Consider the following 21,145-nt stretch of genomic DNA (forward strand, 5'->3'; position numbering starts at 1 on the left):
CAGTGTGAAACATCTCACTTCCTTTGGAAGGAAATGGAAAATTCTCCAGGATGGTATGCTCAGCTGTTTGGGTGAATACGTGCACACAGGTTTTGAAGTGAGATACTGTGAACATTCATGAACTGGAATTCTCATGATGACTAAGGAAGACAAGTGGTGGGTATTCTCAGTAAAATCTGATACCGTTTGGGGGAGAATAGGAGGAGATTTCACAGTTTCCAGTTTTATTTTAAATCTGTTGTGCTTGATCTGACAAAGAGAAAGAATCAGGTGATGTGCATGCCCTTACCAGGAATCAAAGTGACTTCTTGGTTCATAGGTCAACACTGAATCATTGAGCCTCGCTTGCTGGGCTGTGTGTTGCGATTTGGATAACCGGTTTACTAGAAACACAATGTGGCCCTGGCTGGGTAGATTACATGCCAGGAGGATGAGAACCTTTACCTTGCTGGTGTTCTCATGCTGCTTGGAGCATCAGGCCTGCTTCCATCATCACAGAAAGTGGGAGGTGTGGCATCAGTACAAGTTTACTGCTACCTCCTGCCTATAGGTTCATAACAAAATGAAGGTTAAACCCTGCAGGCTGTCTCGACAAGGGGACCAGACATTCAACAAACATTCTGCTTGGTGACAACACACGACCCCCAACAGATTCTTGGGCAGCGATACACACTCATACTTACCAAGTTCCTAAACATCTGCCAAGTAAAACATTCATACTTAGAAAGTTTTTAACATGCTCATTAAATTACACTTAGGAAGGCAACTTTGTACAACAAATGTCATTTTCTAAAATAAAATGTATGTATAATACAAATGTATGATACATCAAACAGATAATTGCTTGGCTATGATTTATTTTTCATGCATATCATAACTATATAGAATAAGTTTGAGATCACTTTCCAAACAACTGATGTGTGAATGGATGTCCAAAGAGGTCTTGGGTTTTGGGCAGAGTCACCATAAAGTAGGTGCTGTCCTTCGGACGGTCTCTCCTCCAGCCTACCCTGAAATGGAATCCAGAGTTCTGGAGCAAAAAAACCACTAAGAAGGTAAATCTGGAAGGATAAATGGAAATAGCACAGTGACCACAGGTTCCCGGATGTCACCTCTCCAGGCTACTGCAGCCTCAATTATCTGTCTGTCCTGTGGTCTGTGTGTCCTTTGGTCACCCACACTGGGTGAGTCTGCATGCATCTTCTCAGTGTGAGTGACTCTGGGAGCCGCGGCACAAGGCAGTAGAGGGGAGCACATGAAGGACTTTCCTCTGTCCATTTCCCACCTCCTTCACACCTCGCTTTCCCCTCCTCCTCCCGGCCTCGCCCCCGAGAGCCTCGCACCTAACCTGCTGGTTGGGAGACCCTGCAAGGACCACGCTAGAGTGGCCTCTCATGTTCTGTCAGGAACTTGGCATCTAAGGGACACTCAGACATTTTATTTTTATTATTTTAAAGAATATAGCCTATTTCTCTTTTGAAAATATATTTTAGAGGTTTTTAACGGAGAGGAAGGGAGATAGATAGTTAGAAATATCAATGAGAGAGAAACATTGATCAGCTGCCTCCTCCACATCTCCTACTGGGGATGGCCCCCAACCCAGGTACATACCCTTGACTGGAATCAAACCTGGGACCTTTCAGTCCGCAGGCCGATGCTCTATTCACTGAGCAAAACCGGTTTTCGGTCGGACATTTTGTTTTTATCTTATACACACATCACGTGGAAAAACATCAGCAGAGCTGAATGCGGTGCTGATCATGGTGCCTTTCTTTAGGGGTATGCTGCTTTTTCACACCCTCCAAATCTTTTCCTTCTTTGTCCTTTTTTCTTGTGTATGTTTTCGTTAATTCTTACCAGAGGATATGTTTTTTACAGAGAGAGTGAGGGTGGGAAGGAGGGAAGGAGAGGAGAGAGAAGAAACCAAAAAGCAAGCATGAATATGCAAGAGACACATGGATCTTTGGCTCCCACAGGAGCCCAGACTGGGGCTGGCAATGAAACCTGCATCCCAGATATGTGCTCTGGACCAGGAATCCCACCAGCGACCCTTCCCTGGGCATCCGAAGGTCTAACCAGTGAACAACACTGACCAGGTCTATTCCTTCTGCTTAGCAGATGAGAACATATGTCACTCTTTCTTCTGGCAGAAGGCAGCGAATCTAGGATGACCACTCACCTTTGATCTTTCTCTCTTCCTTTCTGAAATAGTAGAAATATATCTTTCTAAAAAAAACCACTGTGGCCCTGGCCAGTGTGCCTCAGTGGACACAGTGTCAGCCTGCATATTGAAGGCTCCATGGTTCGATTCCCGGTCAGGGCACATGCATGGGTTGCAAGCACGATCCCCAGTGGGGAGGGGGGGATACAGGAGGCAGCGGACCCAGGATTCTCTCTCATCATTGATGTTTCCATCTCTCTCCCTCTCCCTTCACCTCTGAAATCAATAAAAATATATATGTTTTTAAAAAACACACTGGGTTTCAACACTAAAGTTTAAGTTGAATTTTTTTCTCCCGGTACTAACACGTTCCCATGGTAACCCTGCATCTGGAGGTGCCATCAATAACGACAGCCTCCCTGGTACTGACTGCATCAATAACGGCAGCCTACAGGGGAAGGACTGCCTCAGTAATGCCCGCCTCTAGGCTACTGATTGCCTCGATCATTGCAGCCGCTAGGGTACTGGCTGCCTCAGTAATGCCCTACAGAGGCCGCTGAGTCTAGTGGGAATAACACATTCTGCCGATACCCCTGCACGTCGCTGTACGGACTGGCTGCCTCCATCATGGTGTCATCCAAGGGACTGGCTGCCTCAATCATAGTGGCCGCCGGGTTTCTGGCTGCCTCAGGAAAGGAGACCTGTCCGCTACTGGCTCCCTTGGTAACGGCGGCCGCCCCAGGACTGACGGCTTCAATAATGGCAGCCTCTAGGTTACGCACTGAATTAGTGAACGCACAGCTTCCCCATGTCACTGCAGCAGCCAAGGCCTCCCTTTGCAGGGCTGGGACGGGAAGGGGTGCAAAAGCCAGACCCGTGACGTCAGTGTATGCAGGGAAGGAATAATTGCAACCTGGACAGCCGCGATGATTTTGTAGGGTTTTCTGTGGGTTTTGTTTTTTGTTTGTTTGTTTGTGGTTTTGGGGGCAGAATTTTTCATCAAATTCACAGGACATTAGCTGAAATTTCAGAACCTCGGACAGAAACACAAGGTGTTATTCTTTGAACGGCCACAAGAGGGATGCAGAGGATCGTTTTTGCAAAGGAATTGGCTGACAGCTTCCTTTAAGGCAGTGGTTCTCAACCTTCCTAATGCCGCGACCCTTTCATACAGTTCCTCATGTTGTGCTGACCCCAACCATAAAATTATTTTCGTTGCTACTTCATCACTGTAATGTTGCTACTGTTATGGATCTTTATGTAAATATCTGACATGCAGCATGTATTTTCATTGTTACACACTGAACATAATTAAAGCATAGTGATGAATCACAAAAGCAATATCTAATTATATATGTGTTTTCCGATGGTCTTAGGCGACCCCTGTGAAAGGTACGTTCGACCCCCAAAGGGGTCGCGACCCACAGTTGAGAACCGCTGGTCTAGTGGGAATCCCTGTTTCCCAGAATGCAACTCCCCGCCTACCGCCTGGTCCTCTCGCTAAGGAAGCGAACACATGCGCCTGGAAGACTGTCCGGGACCCTGAATACCATCGGGTGGAACAGAGACTCGGTCAGGCGGCAGGAAGGCCGCGTCACCCCAACACCTGCCCAAGCTGGGGGTTCCGGGCGTCCATCCGCGACGCCTCAGGAATCCGAGGCCTGGACACCGCCCAGCAGCGCCCTGGCTGAAGGCTTCTTGAGCGACACTCACAGGACCCTGGGCAGCCAATCACCACGGGGGGTTGTGGCGCGGGGGGGGGGGGGGCTGTGGCCATTTCCACCGGATTCTGCCCTTGCCTGGCAGGAAGGCTCCACCCTTCGCCCCGCCCTTTCCGCGTTTCTGACTGCCCATTGGCGGGCAGGGCTCTGTGACCGCAGCACTGATTGGCGGCTGGCGCTGACGCTCTGGAAGCCGGAAGCTCCCCCCCTGGCCCCGCCACACACGGGAGCACGCCGGGTCGGAGCTCGGGTTTGGGGGACCTCGGCCAGGTGGCAGCGCGGCCAGAGACGGACAGGAAAACCAGGGCCTGGCGTATGAACCCCTTTGCCTCGGGCCTTCAACCCCCAGCCAAAGACCCCCGGTGTCCTCCTGAGAGATCCTCGGTCCCCCTAACCCGCCTGTCACACCCCCGACCACGCCCCTCAGACCGCGCCCATGACCAAGCCTCTCAGACCCCCACCGCGCCCCTCAGTCCTCCCTGACTCCGCCCCTCAGCCCCCCCACCGCGCCCCTCAGACCCCCACCCTGCAGCTCAGACCCCCCCCCCCGCGCCCCTCAGTCCTCCCTGACCCCGCCCTTCAGACCCACGCCCCCCACCGCACCCCTCAGCCGCCCCCTGCGACGCCCCGGCTGCCGCGGGAAGGAGACCGCCCCCTGGTGGTTCTCAATGACCGCAGCCTAGGCTCCTGGTCCTCGGTCCGGTTCTGTCCCCTGGGGACGCCCTGCCCGGCGGGAGCTGGTCCCTCAACGCCTCCTCCTTCCACAGGCACCACGGCCTCGGGCTGGGGTTCGGGTGTCGGCACCATGAACCCCGACAGGGGCCGCAGGAGCGCCCCGAGGAGGAGGCGGAGAGAGCGGGGCTCAGGCCCAAGGTGAGGGGGTCCGCAGGGGGTGGGAGAGGGGGGTGAGGAGGTGGGGAAGGGACGTCCCCACTCGGGCCAGGCGGACAGACGCACGGACGGTCTCTCCTCCAGCCCAGGGCCGCCTGCAGGGACGTGTCGGTCTTCTTGTCTCAGGAGGAGTGGGCACAGATGGGGGCCTGGGAGCGAGCCTGGCACCAGAACGTGAAGAGCAACTCCGAGGCGCTGCTCAGCATCGGTGACGGGACCGCGGGGGGTGGGAGTGGGGGCGGGGGGAGGGGGCTCAGTCCAGGGCGCCCCGGGCTCCGCGCTCCCGGCCGGCGCTGGCTCTGCTGTTCGTTCCCTCAGGTCTTCGCCTGCAGGACAGACTTTCTTTCTCTCCTTCCAGGTCTCAGGGCCCCTCGACCCGCGTTCACGTGTCGCCGCGGGAGGACCGCCAAGCCCCAGGCCAAGGACTCGGATGCAGAGTGGACCCCGAGGCCGCGAGGTGCGAGCGGAGGGCGCGCAGGTACCTGACCCCAACCCGGGTGCAGGTCGAAGGCCTCTTGGGAGTTACCAGGGACAAGCAAGAGGCAAAGCAGTTACAAGCCAGGGACTGTTCACATAAACCCCTTTTTATTAATACATTCATGAGAGAGAGAGAGAGAGAGAGAGAGAGAGAGAGAGAGAGAAGCCTCCATCCTGCCTCCTGCAGGCCCCCCACCGGGATCGTGCGGGGAACCTGGTCTTGGGCCCTGACGGTCATTCAACCGTGACCTCACGGTTCATAGGTCGAGGCTTAACCACTGAGCCACACTGGCCAGGTTCATAGAACCTCTTTAAATGTGTAGCAATATTTTATTGTCAAAAGTATCACAGAGGTCCCCCATTTCTCCCCCTTTGCTCACCTCCACCCAGCCCCACCCCCTAAGTCTATGATAATAAAACCATAATATGCAAATCCGGGGAGGACCAGCTGAAGGACCCTCCAGATGACCAGGCTATGACACACACTGGCACCAGACCAACCAAGGCCTGTGCAATGCAATGCGTCGGCACCACCATCCCCCATGATGCCCTGCAGAGGGAGGCCCAGGCCACTAGCCCCTGGGTGATCAATGGGGGCTCCCCGTCACCCCAAAGAGGGAGGCCAGGCCACCAATGCAGAGCTGGGGCTGCTGAACGGGCCTCCCTCTGCAGGCGATGGATCCCAGGGCTCCCAGACTGCCAGAGGGCACAGAGGACACAGGCTGGGCTGAGGGATTCCCCCACCCCCACCCTGCCACCAGTGCATACATTTATAAATTTTGTGCACTGGGGCTCTAATATACCCCTCTCCCTCCCACCTCTACTTCCCTCCCAGGTGTACATCTCCTAAACTAAGAGACTCAGGACACTTGCACCAGGGAGTACGGGCAGTGGCAGCTCATTCAGGCTAACCCCCTGAACCTGTCTCCAAGGCCCCTTTTCTATGACTTTCCAATGAGACAAAGCCGCCCCACCTAGTCTGAATTCTTTCCTATAACCTTTCTAGAGCAACACAGCAGCCCCGCCTAGGCTCTCTCCTGCTGCTGCTTCTATCCTAAGCCCTTCCTTGTTTCACTGTCCCCAGCTTTAATAAACATTCTCTCAAAATAAAAATAAATAAATAGCCATGGCTAGGAGGCTCAGTGGTTGGAGCATCCTCCCATACACCAGAAAGGTTTCGGGTTCCATCCCCAGTCAAGGAGTGTATGGGATACAACTGATCGATGCTTCTCGCTCACATCCATGTTTCCCTCTCTTTCTTTCTCTTCCTGTCTCTCTAAAATCAATAAACATATATCCCCAGGTGAGGATTGAAAAATAATACTAGAGGGGGATAAATGGTGATGGGAAAAATAAAATAAATAATAAAATAATTGTATTTTTATAGAACGTTAATAAGTAAGTATACGAAAACATAAAAGTGAGTAAAAAATAACTAATTCAGAAGAGTTGTCATCACATAGAAGGAGGAAGTTCTGATAGGTGAGCCATGCTCTATGACCTGCATGGGGACAAATGGGAAAATTATTACTCATGGTAGTTAGGGGGTTGGGTTGTGGGCCAGGGTAGGAGGTAGTTCATCCTTGGATCAGGTTCCCTGTCAGACATGGCATCATCTGCCAGGTTTCATGAAAGTCTGGTTGGTAGGGTCCGTAGTTCCATGGGTCTGAGGTTGAAACATAGCTGAAGTCACGACATTATCTCTAACTTGCCCGAAACTCTTTCTGTGCTGAATAGACCTGAGTCTTTGTTCCTAAGACTGTGTCATGCTGATCAGAATCTAGTGATTAGGAAAGGTTGGCACAGTCTATATGTGCAAAGGAGGAAGGATAAGAAAGAAAGGAGGCAAGGTGGTCCTGGTGCCATTGGACTGGACAAGGCCAGTGTGAAGACAGAAGACAGAGAAGAGAAAGGGCCGGGTTGCAGAGTAGAGTTTCTTAGCAGTTATATGACCTTTATTATACTCCTGTTATGACAGGCCAATTTTTTTATTTTTTGCTTTTTAGGGCAATTTTATTTTTTAAATCGTCACCCAAGGATATTCATTGAATTTAGTGAGAGGAAGGGAGGGAAACAGAAACATGAATGTGAGAGAGGAACATCCATCACTTGCCTCCCGTGTACGCCCCAATAAGGATCGAATCCAAAACTTTGTGGTGCACAAGAAAATCCTCCAACCAACTGAGCTGCCCAGCCAGGGCTAGGCCAATTGAAATATATATATATATATATATATATATATATATATATATATATATATATATATATATATAACAGAGGATGAAGTACAGATGGGGTTTTGTCTGTTCGTAAACATTTAAGAAAATTAGCTGATGCTCCCAATAAAAGCATAAGCCTACTGAAACATCAAAAAATCATTTTCGAATCATCTCTGATCTGTCCTTGGAATACCCTCTAATTCAGAATTCTGAAAGAATAAGAACCTGCACATTTTGAAACAATTGCCAACCAAAACTGATTTCTCACCCGGCAGGCGTGGCTCAGAGATTGAACGTCGACCTGTGAACCAAGAGGTCACAGTTCGATTCCGGGTCAGGGCAAATGCCCGGGTTGTGGGCTCGATTCCTGGTGTGACGTGTTCAGGAGGCAGCTAATCTATGATTCTTTATCATCATTGATGTTTCTATCTCTCTCTCCCTCGCCCTCTCCCTTCCTCTCTGAAATTATATATTAATATAATTATATAATAATACTATATATTATTGATTTCTCACCATCTTTTAGCTAAACCTTCTTGGATGGCCTGCAGAGTGGAACAGAATAAACATCAGAAGGTGAGTATTTCCCAAATCCTGTGGAAAAGAAAATCTCCCTCCTTGATGCAAATGCAGGGAAGAGGAGGAAAAAATCAGAGTGCACCCTAGAAACTGCCACCTTCCTTTCCTGACCTCTTCAACAAAATGCTCAATATCATCTTAGTCGTTAATAACTTGAGCAACAATCGTAGCTACCATGGGTTTTATCTTCACAATGCTTCTGACTCTAAGAATTCTACCTGAATAAACTCACTTAAACCTTCCCACAACCCTCTGAGGTAGGTACTATAACTATCACCATTTCTGATGAGGAACCTGAGGTTTCTGACATATAGAAGTGTTTGATTATATGTCTGAGATCACAGTATTGGTGGGCATGCAATCTAATCCATAGCTTCATCTCTAAACCACTTACAAGCTCATTAAAATTTCCATAGTTTTATGCACTTTCCACTGTCTTATCCATCCATGATTACATCTTTCACTGACTGCTGGTTCCAAACGCTATGCTGCAGTGAGAGATGCACTAAGACTTGCGACTCGCGGAAGCTCACTGACATCTAGGCAGTTTGCACGGTGCATGGTCCCACATGAAGAAGGACATAGGAACCCCAGCATCAGAGCCTCCTAGTCAAATAAAAGAAAGCATCTCTCAACTGTGGGGAGCTTCAGGCTTGACTATTGCAAAACAATAAACAGTAAAGTGACTTAAGGACTTCATAGAGATGATACACTATTCAATAGAAGCTCACCCATCTGGAACTGGTTTTGAATGCTCATTCCAGTAAGAAGAAGTATGGCTTTTTTCTCTGAGCTCTAATTAGGCCAATGTCATCTTGTTTGAATCATTTGCTCCGCCTGCCTACCTCTGCATTGTGAGCTCTTTGGTTCATACCAGATTCTTCTCTCCTAGAAGTCCCAGGCCCAGCTCAGGGTCCCTGAGGACCCCTGAATGTTTGCTGAAAGAGGGCTTTCAAATTTACAAATTAAACTAGAATAGGTTCAAAAGATAATGAAGATAATTTACATGTGATTTCAAATATAGAGATGGCTGAGAGGTACATTGATAGCAGGACTGTAATCTCACAGTCATACTGTATCAAAGAGCTCACAGAACACTTTGGTGAACACCATTATATTTCATGTTCATTATAACATTAAGAATTAGCATGTTATAGGTCAGGAAAATGAAGAAAACTAGCTAGTAGCACAACCTTATTCAAACAGAATTGGTGGGAACCAACTAATCTACTCACAAATATTCTTTCCATGATATAGTAATTTGCACATCCTACATAATAAAAGCCTAATATGCTAAGTGTCCAGTCGTCCGTTCAACCAATCAAAGCATAATATGCTGATGATACGCTAATGCCACTAACTGCTCGCTATGACGTGCACTGATCACAAGGGGGAAGATGCTCTGACCTATAGGTTAGCTTGCTGCTGGGGTCCAGTTGATCGGGACTGAGCGAGATGGCCAGACACACCCTGGAGTCCTCCTGCGGTCCCTCCCTGGCTGGTCAACCTCCCGCATCCCTCCCCAGCCCCGATCGTGCCCCAGTGGGGTCCCTCGGCCTGGCCTGTGCCCTCTCGCAATCCAGGACCTCTCAGGGAATGTCAGAGAGCCAGTTTTGGCCCGATCCCACAGGTCAGGCCTGATGCCTGAATTCGTGCACTGGGCCTCTAGTTTTAGCATAATTTTCCTTATGGTCATGATAGGTTTCTGCCAGCCATTTCTTTTAAAAAATATATGTTTTTACTGATTTGAGAGAGAGGGAGAGAGGAAGGTAGAGGGAGAGAAGCATCAGTGAGCAAGAAAAACATGGATCGGTTGCCTCCTACATAGACCCCAACCTTGGAACTAACCTGTAACCGGGGCATGTACCTTGACCAGTTATGGAACCGGCAATCCTTCAGTTCAACCAACTGAGCTACACCAGCCAGGGCTCTGCCAACTATTTTTCTTTCTTTCTTTCATTTTCTTAATCCTCACCCAAGGATATATTCTCATTGATTTTTAGGGAGAATGGAAGAGAAAGGGAGATAGAGATAGAGAGAGAGAGAGAGAGAGAGAGAGAGAAGAGAAGAGAAGAGAAGAGAAGAGAAGAGAAGAGAAGAGAAGAGAAGAGAAGAGAAGAGAAGAGGAGAGGAGAGGAGAGGAGAGGAGAGGGAGAGAGAGAGAGAGAGGGAGAGAGGGAGAGAGGAGAGGGAGAGAGAGAGAGAGAGGGAGAGAGAGAGAGAGAGGGAGAGAGAGAGAGAGAGAGAGAGAGAAATATCAATGTGAGAGACACATTGATTGGTTGCCTCCTGCATAAGCCCAGACCAGGGCCCGGGCCAGGGAGGAGGATCCTGCAGCCAAGGCACTCGCCCTTGATTGGAATCGAACTCAGGACCCTTCAGTCCGCAGGCTGACACTCTATCAACTGAGCTACACTGGTTAGGGCCTCACTCTGACTTATTCTCTTCCCAGTATCCTTCACTCTCACTGTTCTATAAAAAAAAGATCCTTAAGGCATGGGTTCTAGTCTTCAATTCACAACCCACATTGGCCATTTCTTTTTCCTCTAATATTCATACTTCCCAGGTATTTCAAAGAGTTGTTGAGGTGTTCCTTAAAGTCATGTATGTGAAAATATATCATAAACCCTACATAACTAAATCAATGCATGTTACCTTTTAATATGTGACTTTCACATTGAAGGCAAAGTCCATGACGCCATTAAGTAATGAGTCTAGTTTGGAGGAATTGTCAGAAACAGCAAATTTGTTTACCACAAGTGGCTCAGAGCAGACCCAGAAACTAGTGCCCCCTCTTGGAGAAGCAAGAACCACCAGACAGCACCCTAGATTGAAATTGGGTAAGTTAAATAATCTGGAGATTTCAGTTCCACTAATTCCTCTAGAAAGACTGATCAGTATAGCCTAGGTATGTGGGGTGGACTTTGCACAGGCCTGGATTTGAAACTGGAGTTAGCACTGAAGCTTTGAGCTAATCTTACAAACTCTCTGAGCTCCTGAATGCTAATGTGTAAAGTGAACATAAGGAAACAAGGTTCACATATAGTTTGCAAGCTATAAGTAAATCTCAAACAATTGACAAATGCAAGTTGTCCAATAAATCCATGTGTGATAGTAGCAACCATATTCTCTTGGTGTTGTGTGCCCAGGTCTTTACTCAGTGCCGAACACATGATGTACCCTTACTACATCTTTTATGAATGACTAAAGGTTGGGAGGTTGAACCTGATAATGGGACCATCTAGAAACTAAAATTGAATCAGCCATCATTAGTCAGTGTGGAGTGCTACTCTTTTAGTTAATGGAGGAAAATACAAGATACTATGAAAGAACAGGTGATCATTTGATGGGAGGACATTGTGTGTTTTCTGACAAGACGGGGACTAATGTTCCAGACCTCCCTGACCCTGGTACACCTGCTCTTCTCCCATGTAGACCTCAGGAGAAAGGAGATCGAAGGGAAGACGTATAGCCTACGAGAGAGAAAGGGCCAGGTCTACCAAGAGATCAGCGAGCCCCAGGACGATGACTACCTCTGTAAGCTGACCCTCACCAAGGAGCATGTTATGTCTTGATGCAATAATTTCACCTCGTCTTTGGGTGCCCAAATCATTCCCTTCCTCTCGTGACCGGGAGTACAGGATTGAGGCTCACTGATGTGAGCTCTTTCTGAAGCTCTTCATGTCCAGGAACATGCACTGCACCCTGACTAATACCTGTTGCTCTTGCCTCCAGATTGTGAGAAGTGTCAGAACTTCTTCATTGACAGCTGTGCTGTGCATGGACCTCCTACTTTTGTAAAAGACAGTTCCGTGGACAAGGGGCATGGCAACCGCTCAGCCCTCACTCTGCCCCCTGGGTGGAGAATCGGACCATCAGGCATCCCTGAGGCTGGGCTTGGAGTGTGGAATGAGGAATGTGATCTGCCGGTGGGCCTGTACTTTGGCCCTTATGAGGGTCAGATCACAGAAGATGAAGCCACAGCCAACAGCGGCTACTCCTGGCTGATGAGAAGTTTGCCTCTTCCCTGTCCTCTGGCTTCCCACGGCCCTCCGGTGGCTTGGTGGGCCCCACCTTCTACATGCTGGGACATGGATGGGGACAATATGGTTAGTTAGCTCTGTGTACTGAGCAGACTTTGCATGAACATGGAGCTCCTCTCTAAAGATCAGGGGGCAAATGGGAGCAAAGTTGTACAGACTCCTCCCTTGTGGGGCTCCTGCTTAATGGGCAAATCGACTCAGATCTGTAGGTGATGAGTAAGAAAAATATCCTGTGATCATCATTGGGAGTTGAATCACCATGCAGGCTGAAAGAGATGTGATGACGGTAGAGTAAGTATTCTATTATGTACACACACACACACACACACACACACACACACACACAGCCTTTAACTTCTTTTCCTGAAATGCAGATCACCACAGCGAGAAACTGCTATGAGTATGTGAACGGAAAGGATGCATCTCAGGCCAACTGGATGAGGTAAGTTCACTGGGCTTCTGAGTGCCAGAGAGGATACTCATGCCTGACAGCCCACACATCTGTTCTTCCCAACATGCCTCCCTAATGGTCTCCCTCAGTCCCCTGTTCCCCTTTTTTCTCCATACAGTGACCTTGAACATCAAGAGACATTTAGGAAAAGAGGAGGTAAAAGTATAGCATATGTCTTCAAAATACAAGTTTCTAGTTTGGGCACTGGGAAAACCTTGAGAACATTGGATTACTCTGTGATTTATCTAATGGACATTAAACACTTACATGTTCCATTTTAGAGGAAGGAATTCATTACCTACACAGATCACACAATCCATGACCCTAGGGAGGACTTACTGCAGACGGACTTGAAACATTTTATTTCATTAATCTTTAACTATAATTTTCCTATTTTTCAAGGAGTGCCCAGTGCCCAGATACCCTTAAACCAAGGATAGTCTAAACCTGTGAGGGCAGCACATCATCCCAGCCTCACTTCTAACTAGAACTGGGTGTTGGAGCCTGCAGAGTAATAGTGCTCATGGCCCTTTCCTGAGGGGCTCTCTTGTATCAGAGGACACAGATTATGAATAAACTAGTATTGTTCTGTGTTATTTTTCTAAGACAAAGAGACCTCCATGTTTCTGTGGGAACCTGGGGGAGGCAACTGAACGATGCCTTCAATAAAGTGTGGGGAGACTCGAGAAAGGCCTCTGAAGAGAAGGTAGACTTGGACTGAGTGTTGAATGATGTGAGCTAATCCAGAAGCAGAGTCCTAGATCAAGCACCAACTTCTGTGGTGTCACACAGAACCTGACTTAGAGCTTAGAGAAGCTCGAGGTCACCGGGTTTGATGAGAAAGTCTGGAATGAGGCTTTGGAAATGGCATTAGGCAGGATGAGCACTGAGAGCAGGACTTAGGGACAGGAATTTACATGACCTTGTGACAGAGGCTCGGACATTGAACAGAAGGTTCCCCTGGAGCGTGGGTGTGGGTGCCATCAGTGCTGAGGGCCTTAAGCGTCAGTGAGGAGCTGGACAGGAATATGACAGGTAGTGGAAACTAATCACCTGTGGTTTTCTTTCCTTTCATCTGCCTCAACCCCAGGTATGTGAACTGCTCCTGGGATGAGGAAGAACAGAACCTGGTGGCCGTTCAATATCACAGGCAGATTTTCTACCGAACCTACCGGGTCGTGAGGAAGGGCTGTGAGCTACTGGTCTGGTATGGAGAAGAGTATGGCCAAAAGCTGGGCATCAAGTGGGGAAGCAAGTGGAAGACAGAGCTTGTGGCTGGGGGAGGTGGGCACCACTCTTCTTCAACATGGAAAGAAAGAATTCTTAGAAGTTTTCATGGTCCAACTCTCAAGTGGAGTAAAATCCACTGTAGAGTCAAATAAGCTTCAAATCAGATGGTTCAGAAATTGATGATTCATCACATAGGTCTTTGATTCTTAGGAACAATTTTAATATTTTTATTTTTGTTGTAATTTTTAAAAATATGCTTTTATTGGCTTTAGAGACCGAGATGAAGAGAGAGAGAGAGAAATATCAATCTGCTGCCTCCTTCATGCCCCCTACTGGGAGTCAAGTCCACCACCCAGACATGTGCCCTGACCAGGAATCAAACTGGCTACCTCTGGGTGAATGGGACAATGCTCAACTAACTGAGCCACACTGGCCAGGGCCAATTTGTGTTCCATTTTTAAAGATACTTCATGCACAAAATGCACAGCATCATATAGTGCTGAAAGGATTAGAGGCAAATAAAAAAAAGGTTTCAGGCACTTAACCAGCTCTCTCATCAACGTGGTTGTTTGTGGGGCTGTTGTTGTTTTTTTGGAACACTTTAGCTGTTTCTTCTTCATTTACTGCATATCTCTAAATGAAATGTGTGCGTTAACATGCATTCATTCATTATTTCAGTGACTTGTCATGTGAATTCCTACTCGGTGCCACACAGGGTTCCGGGAGCTGGAAATACAGATTAACACGATGATCAGAATCACTGCTCCTGGGAGCTGGCTGGTGAAGGAGGGAAGCCCGGGCATACATGTGTGCATGTGCTTAATAGTACACAGTGATTAGCGCTTTGGAGAAAATGGGCCCGGGACAAGTGCCTACGGATCAGTGTGGGGGAGGGTGGGTGTGTCAGATTCAGAAGGTCAGGGGAGGGCTTTCTCAGGAGATAACATTTACAACACCTGTGGCACAGGGTCCAGGGCAGGGGGAGCGGCTGGTGCAGGAAAGGAAAGAGGTGGGGTGTTGATCTGGCTGAGGGCTACTCCTGTCTCAGTCTCGGTACAGAGGGTAAGAACGGAGTTTGGACAGATGCCTAGCAGCCTGGAAATACAGTGCCTATGATCCAAGCTGAGATACTGGGGACTTTCTTGAGTGAGAGGGGACAAATGGGCAGTTTTCAGCTGCAGAGTGGCATGTTCTAAAATTATGCTTTGTTAATTTTTTGGAAAATAAACTTCAGTGGGGAATCCCCTCCGAGATTATTTCAACTCCAAGTGAGAGAGGAAGGCGGACTGGCTGGAGAGGGACGGATGTCAGGAGTGTAAGAAGCAGGATTGGGGAAATATTTTTGTTGTTGTTGTTAATCCTCACCTGACGATATTTTTCCACTAATTTGTTTTGAGAGAGAGTAGAAGGAAGGGGGTGAGACAGAGGGAGAGAGAGAGAGGAAGAGAGAGAGAGAGAGATAGATAGATAGAGAGAGAAACATCAGTAGCTTGCCTCCCACACACACCCCAACCAGGGCTGGGGATTGAACTTGCAACCAAGATATGTGCCCTTGACTAGAATCAAACCCAGGACCCTGGAGTCCCCAAGGCGATGCTCTATCTACTGAGCCACACTGGCTAGGGGATGGTTGGAAAGATATTTTGAAATAGGACTTTGTAGTGTATTTGAAATAGGCTAACACTGAAAGAAATCAAGTAGGAATACTGTGTGAGGAAAGACATATTTCCATTTTATGATTTGTGGAAAACTGAGAGAGAAGCAATTGCTAGTTGGGGCCTATGGTTTCTCTATTTTTAAATATTTTTATTGATTTGAGAGGGAGAGGAATGGAAACGAAGAGAGAGATAGAAATATCAACATGAATCAGTTGCCTCCTGCTGGGATCGTGCACAAAACCTGGGCATGTGCCCTGACCAGGAATCGAACTGGTGACGCACTGGTTCATGGGTTGATGCTCAACCACTGACCTACCTGGCCGGGCCTGTGGTTTTTCTCTTTAACATGACTTAGAAGATACACGTACATGGAAAGGTCACAATAGTCCCACCCATATAAGGAGTGAAATGGCTACTGATGATCCTTGATCTGTAAGATCTTCTTTCTTTTCAACCCTCACCCAAGGATATTTTCCCATTGATTTTTATAGAGAGTGTAAGAGAGAGGGAAAGTCCGAGAGAAAAATTGATGTGAGAGAAACACATCGATTTGTTGCCTCCTGCACATGCCCTGACCAGGGCCGGGGCCGGGGAGAAGCCTGCAACCGAGGCACATGCCCTTGATAGGAATTGAACCCGGACCTTTAAGTCCACAGGCTGAGGCTCTATCCACTGATTCACACTGGCCAGGGCTGTAGAAAAGACTTTTAATATGGAGTCTCTGGATTTCTGAAGAAGAGTAGTGAAGACAAAGAAAAAGATAAATAGACTGTGAAGGAACATTTTGTGGGAGGCAAAGCTTCCACTGTCAATAGAGTAAGAATGATTCCGGGGCCAGGTCTTTCCCGGAGACAGAGCATACCGCACCGGCACCCTTGCCCACACCTGCCCTGACCAAAACTTTCTTCTTCAGCAGAACCAAAGCCAGAGATCCACCCCTGTCCCTCCTGCTCTGTGGCCTTCTCCAGTCAGACATTTCTCAGCCAACATGTGAAACGCAATCACCCCACTGAGATTCTGCCAGGAGCATCTGCAAGAAACCACCTCCAGTCAGAGGAACCCGGCCCAGAGCATCCAAATCAACAGCAGCAGCAACATACGGGTCCACATGACTGGAATGACAAAGTTGAAGGTCAAGAGGTCAAAGGAAGGTCCACAACTTTGCTTAAAAGGATCAGGCACAGGGAAACTTCAAGGGCCTCTTGCAAGCCTCCCAATGGACACATGGGGAGCTCCAGTGAGCGTGAGAGAATAATGGAGGAAAAGCCCAGCCCAGGCCACAACGTGAATCCAAAGAACACAGGCAAATTATCTGTGGGAGTACGAATGTCAAAAATTGTAGCAATCAAGCCTGGAGGGTGTGGGCAAGGCTTCGATGATGGGTCACATATCAACACACACCAGAGGACATACTCAGGGGAGAAGCCCTATGTGTGCAGGGAGTGTGGGCGAGGCTTTATTGATAAGTCATCTCTCATCACACACCAGAGGACACACTCAGGGGAGAAGCCCTATGTGTGCAGGGAGTGTGGGCGAGGCTTTACAAGGAAATCAGATCTCATCAAACACCTGCGAATACACTCAGGGGAGAAGCTGTATGTGTGCAGGGAGTGTGGGCGAGGTTTTAGAGATAAGTCACATCTCATCAGACACCAGAGGATACACTCAGGGGAGAAGCCCTATGTGTGCATTGAATGTGGGCGAGGCCTTATAGATAAGTCATCTCTCATCACACACCAGAGGACACACTCAGGGGAGAAGCCCTATGTGTGCATGGAGTGTAGGCGAGGCTTTACAACGAAGTCAAATCTCATCAAACATCAGAGGACATACTCAGGGGAGAAGCCCCATGTGTGCAGGGAGTGTGGGCGAGGCTTTAGAGATAAGTCATCTCTCATCACACACCAGAGGACACATTCAAGGGAGAAGCCCTATGTGTGCAGGAAGTGTGGGCGAGGCTTTACACGGACGTCACATGTCATCAGACACCAGAGGACACACTCAGGGGAGAAGGCTGGTGTTTGCATTTTGGGTGAATGAGTCATTAGCCCTAAATTGCTCCTCAGCAGCAGTAGGTCAAGTGTAGTCACCTCATACTCATACCCCTGCTCTGAGGGGCTTCAGAGGAAGCCCGCTGGCCCCTTTCCCTCCACAAGAGTGTAATTTGTACAGAAATCACTGGTCAAATACCCTCCACTTTTATGAGGAGAGGCAATAGACAAACAGTTCCTTAAGTGCTATGGGGATGTCAACACCATATTCTCCATGGGTGTTTTGGCCTCGTGTTAATAAAGTTTGTGTCCAAACAAACCTGAAGCCAACATGCCTCATCCCCCTTATCACTGAAAGCAGAGTTCCAGGAGGGCCACAGAGAACGCTCAGCCACAGACCTGAATCCTGGAAGGCGGAATGTGGCATCAGTCCAGTGAGGTTTCTGCCAGGGAGAGGGATTTGAGACAGACTCACCAGGAATGGGAATAGCCCCCCACCAACCCCTTGGCTTCACCTGGCTCCTCCCCTGATTCCTCCAACCTCTGTAGGCTCGGGTGAAAGCCACGGAGGGTGTGAGTGTGCCTGTGCCTGTGTGTGTGTTTGTGTGTGTGTGTGTGTGGCCGCGTGCCGGTGCAGACACCTGTACTCGCTCAGTCTTAGCACTGGTCGCCCTCTTCTTGCTGCCTCTGTAGCGTTGGCATCTCCTGTGGCGCACAGCATGTGGGCCCAGGTCGGCCCTCAAGGGTTTGAGACTCAGCTCTGCCCTCACAACTGTGTGACCTAAGGCAAGACCCCCAACCTCTCTGTGCCTCTTTCCAACCTATAAAGTGGGAGGGTGGCCCAGCCTTTGGAGTGTCATTCAGAGTGGGGTCAGCACCGGCGCCTCTGGCTCAGGGTGAGTAAAACGCGAGTCTCTCGGTGAACAGCGTCTGCCAGGCCTTGAGGTGACAAGGGAGGCAGGGGGAGAGAAGGACCGGGAGCCAGTTCAGAGCTCCAGCAGCCACACTGCTCTCTGTGTGGACTCGGCTGCCTGAGAAGGAGGCGTGGGGTCAGGCATGAGCCTCCCCCCGGGCCTCCCCTCTCATTGAACCTGGTCAGGCAGCACTGAGAGTGACCAGGACAGAAGGCCCGTGCCACCCTGCTGAGAGCTGCTGGGTGCACCTCACCTCCCAGTGTGTGCGAAGCCCACCTTGCAGCAGCTCCCGGTGCTGGCCTTGTACCTGGGTCCACGGGTCTTACCCTCCCCTGACCCGTCTTAGATCCTTAATTGCACGTTTCTTATAGGGAGTCTGATGGGCCATGGACCCGCGTGAGCAGAGCAGGCATGCCGTGTTGGTCATCCTGGTCACCGGTTCACAGGTAACTTCCACCAAGGCCGGGAGCACCGACCCTCATGGGCCCATGGGTGGGAGTCCAGGGAGGCTCCAGGGAAGAGGTAAGCGTCTGCCTGGGGAGGCGAGGGGGGCGATAGCAACCAGAGGCCCCGCTTTTCTTACAACAGAGCAGACGTCAATGCAGGGAGCAGGCACACGCAGAGAGGGCCCGTCAGCCCCTCAGCCTGAGGGACCTAGCACAGCATCTGTTGCTGGAGGAGGGTTCCTGAAGGGGGCACCCAAACCCACGACCTGGAACCATGACCTTCCCTCTCCTGCCTGGCAGGTGTGGCTCAGTGGTTTAGGAGGTCAGGGTTCAATTCCTGGTCAGGGCACATGCCCTGGTTGTGGGCTTGATCCCCTGTGCGGAGCCTGCAAGAGGCAACCGATCAATAATTCTCTCTCATTTATGTTGCTCTCTCCCTCCCTCTCCTGTTCTCTTGGAAATCAATAAAAAACACATTAAAAAAATAAAGAAAACAAAGGAAAAGACCCTTCCCTTCCCCTGACCAGGCTTGTGAAGAGAGTTCTACGTGAACTAGGTGATTTCAATAATAATTATCCATTATTCTTTTCTCTATTTCATGCTTTTTTAAGGAAGGAAGGTGTGTTTCTTCAGTTTTGTTTTCTTTCCCTGTGCAGCCCCGACCCCCATCCCCAGAGAAAACACTGTGAACTGTCCATGTTCTGTGGCTTCCGCGATGGGCATGCGAGGGCAGATCCTGGCGTCCCTGGGTGAGAAGCTGGGACTGAGATACAGTGGGGAGGGGACCACACACGACCAGGTGGTGCTCTCTCCCCCTCCCTCCCCAGTGTGGCCATCTGCCCCCATGGTGGCCCCCACTCCACCTCTGTCCCCCAGACCCTTGAAGGGTCCCTCCTTCACAGCAGGGCTGACCTGTGCTGTGCAAATGGTGTGCAGCTCCCAGTCCAAAGTCACAAAAAGGCACTTTTGCCTCAGCCTTGCTCACAGGGCTCAGGGCCCTGTGAGCAGGGAGCTGGGAGTGCGCACCGCTACTGCCCCCCCAGCAGCTTCTGGACTGAGCTCTCATCCCGACAGGCAGCTGAGTCCCTGTCCTGTCCCGGTGACACCTGCTGCCTCCAGGGCCACTCCAGCTGCACCCGTTGGCTCCTCAGTTGCTGCACCTGGCCCTGTGCTTGCCCTCGATGGGGCCGGCCACTGTCTCGGGGCAGAAAGAACATCAGCCGCCCAGGCAACAGGACGGCCTGGCCAGCTGCCTCCATCACACCCCCCTCTCTGTGACCCCAGCGGCTGCCACGGGTGTTGAGGGCTCCATCTGCTTTCCCTCAGCTCATCTGCCCCCAGGTAAGGGCATGTCAGCTTCCCGCAGGCACAAGCTACATGGATGCATGCGGGTGAGCACACACAGTCACAGCTTCCCTTCTCTAGGAAGCCGCACCATGAGGTGCCACTGGGGCATCACAAGCACAACAAACTTTGTTCCATGCTGGCCAGGTGAGTGCAGGGGGAAAACAAGGCACAGATCCCTCCACACCAACAGCAAGCTCCGTGGTGAGGACACGGCCACCAGGAAGGGCACAGAGACCTAGAAAGGAGGAATTTCTGTTAGCAGAATCCATACACAGCAGGTTAATAGGACTTGACCCAAAGGAAACCCATTCATTAACCCTAACCAAGCCAGCAACACACCCGCTCTAACACCCACCCACCTATCCACCCACATCACACAGAGTTCAGGGGCGTCAAAAGAAAAAGAGACCTGAGGGGTACCCCAAACAGTATAGTCTTCTCTGTAACCCTACAATTATCAACTATCACTACCATTGACTTGAAAATGGACTACAACACTTCAAACTGCTTTTGGCTCCTCGGTACTACAATGACCTCTTCAGGGATAGGGTGATCCCTTTGGAACTGCCTTCACATACTAGGATGACGTTGCACACTTCAGGCTAGCTGGGCTGGGCTCCTTGCACGGACGGTGGCTTTCCAAGGCTACATAATCATACTTGGGGATAGACTCAGCTACACACCCAAATGTCAGTCTCTGCGAGGTTTCCGTGACAGTTGCAACTGCCACCATCCCTGCCACCCATCCGCTCATTATTCTTTCCTTCTAAAGTGCCATCTCCTTCACACTCCAGCAGGTCTCTTCTAAGTGACTTGTCTTGCTTCACAGATCCTCTGTAAAGATTCTTTGCCCAACCAAGACATGTCCTTCTCAACTCACAAAGGTAACAATAGCATTATGTCCACAATCCATAAGGTTTCCAAAAAATTGTATTGTATTAGACTTTCATGTGATACATACCTCCTATGAGTGAACCCCTCACTGTGGCTCTATGTCAAAAACCTGCCAGCAACAGG

At 49.6% G+C, this 21,145-nt stretch overlaps 1 pseudogene; it reads left to right on the forward strand.

Annotated features, from left to right (window-relative positions):
• Window positions 1-4,687: 4,687 nt before the first annotated feature.
• LOC139000532 (histone-lysine N-methyltransferase PRDM9-like) overlaps window positions 4,688-21,145 on the forward strand; it is an 81,348-nt pseudogene continuing 64,890 nt past the window's right edge.

This window comes from Myotis yumanensis, unplaced genomic scaffold (assembly GCF_028538775.1).
Source record: "Myotis yumanensis isolate MYYU_CA2020_CCGP unplaced genomic scaffold, mMyoYum1.0.hap1 SCAF_24, whole genome shotgun sequence".
Taxonomy (NCBI): domain Eukaryota; kingdom Metazoa; phylum Chordata; class Mammalia; order Chiroptera; family Vespertilionidae; genus Myotis; species Myotis yumanensis.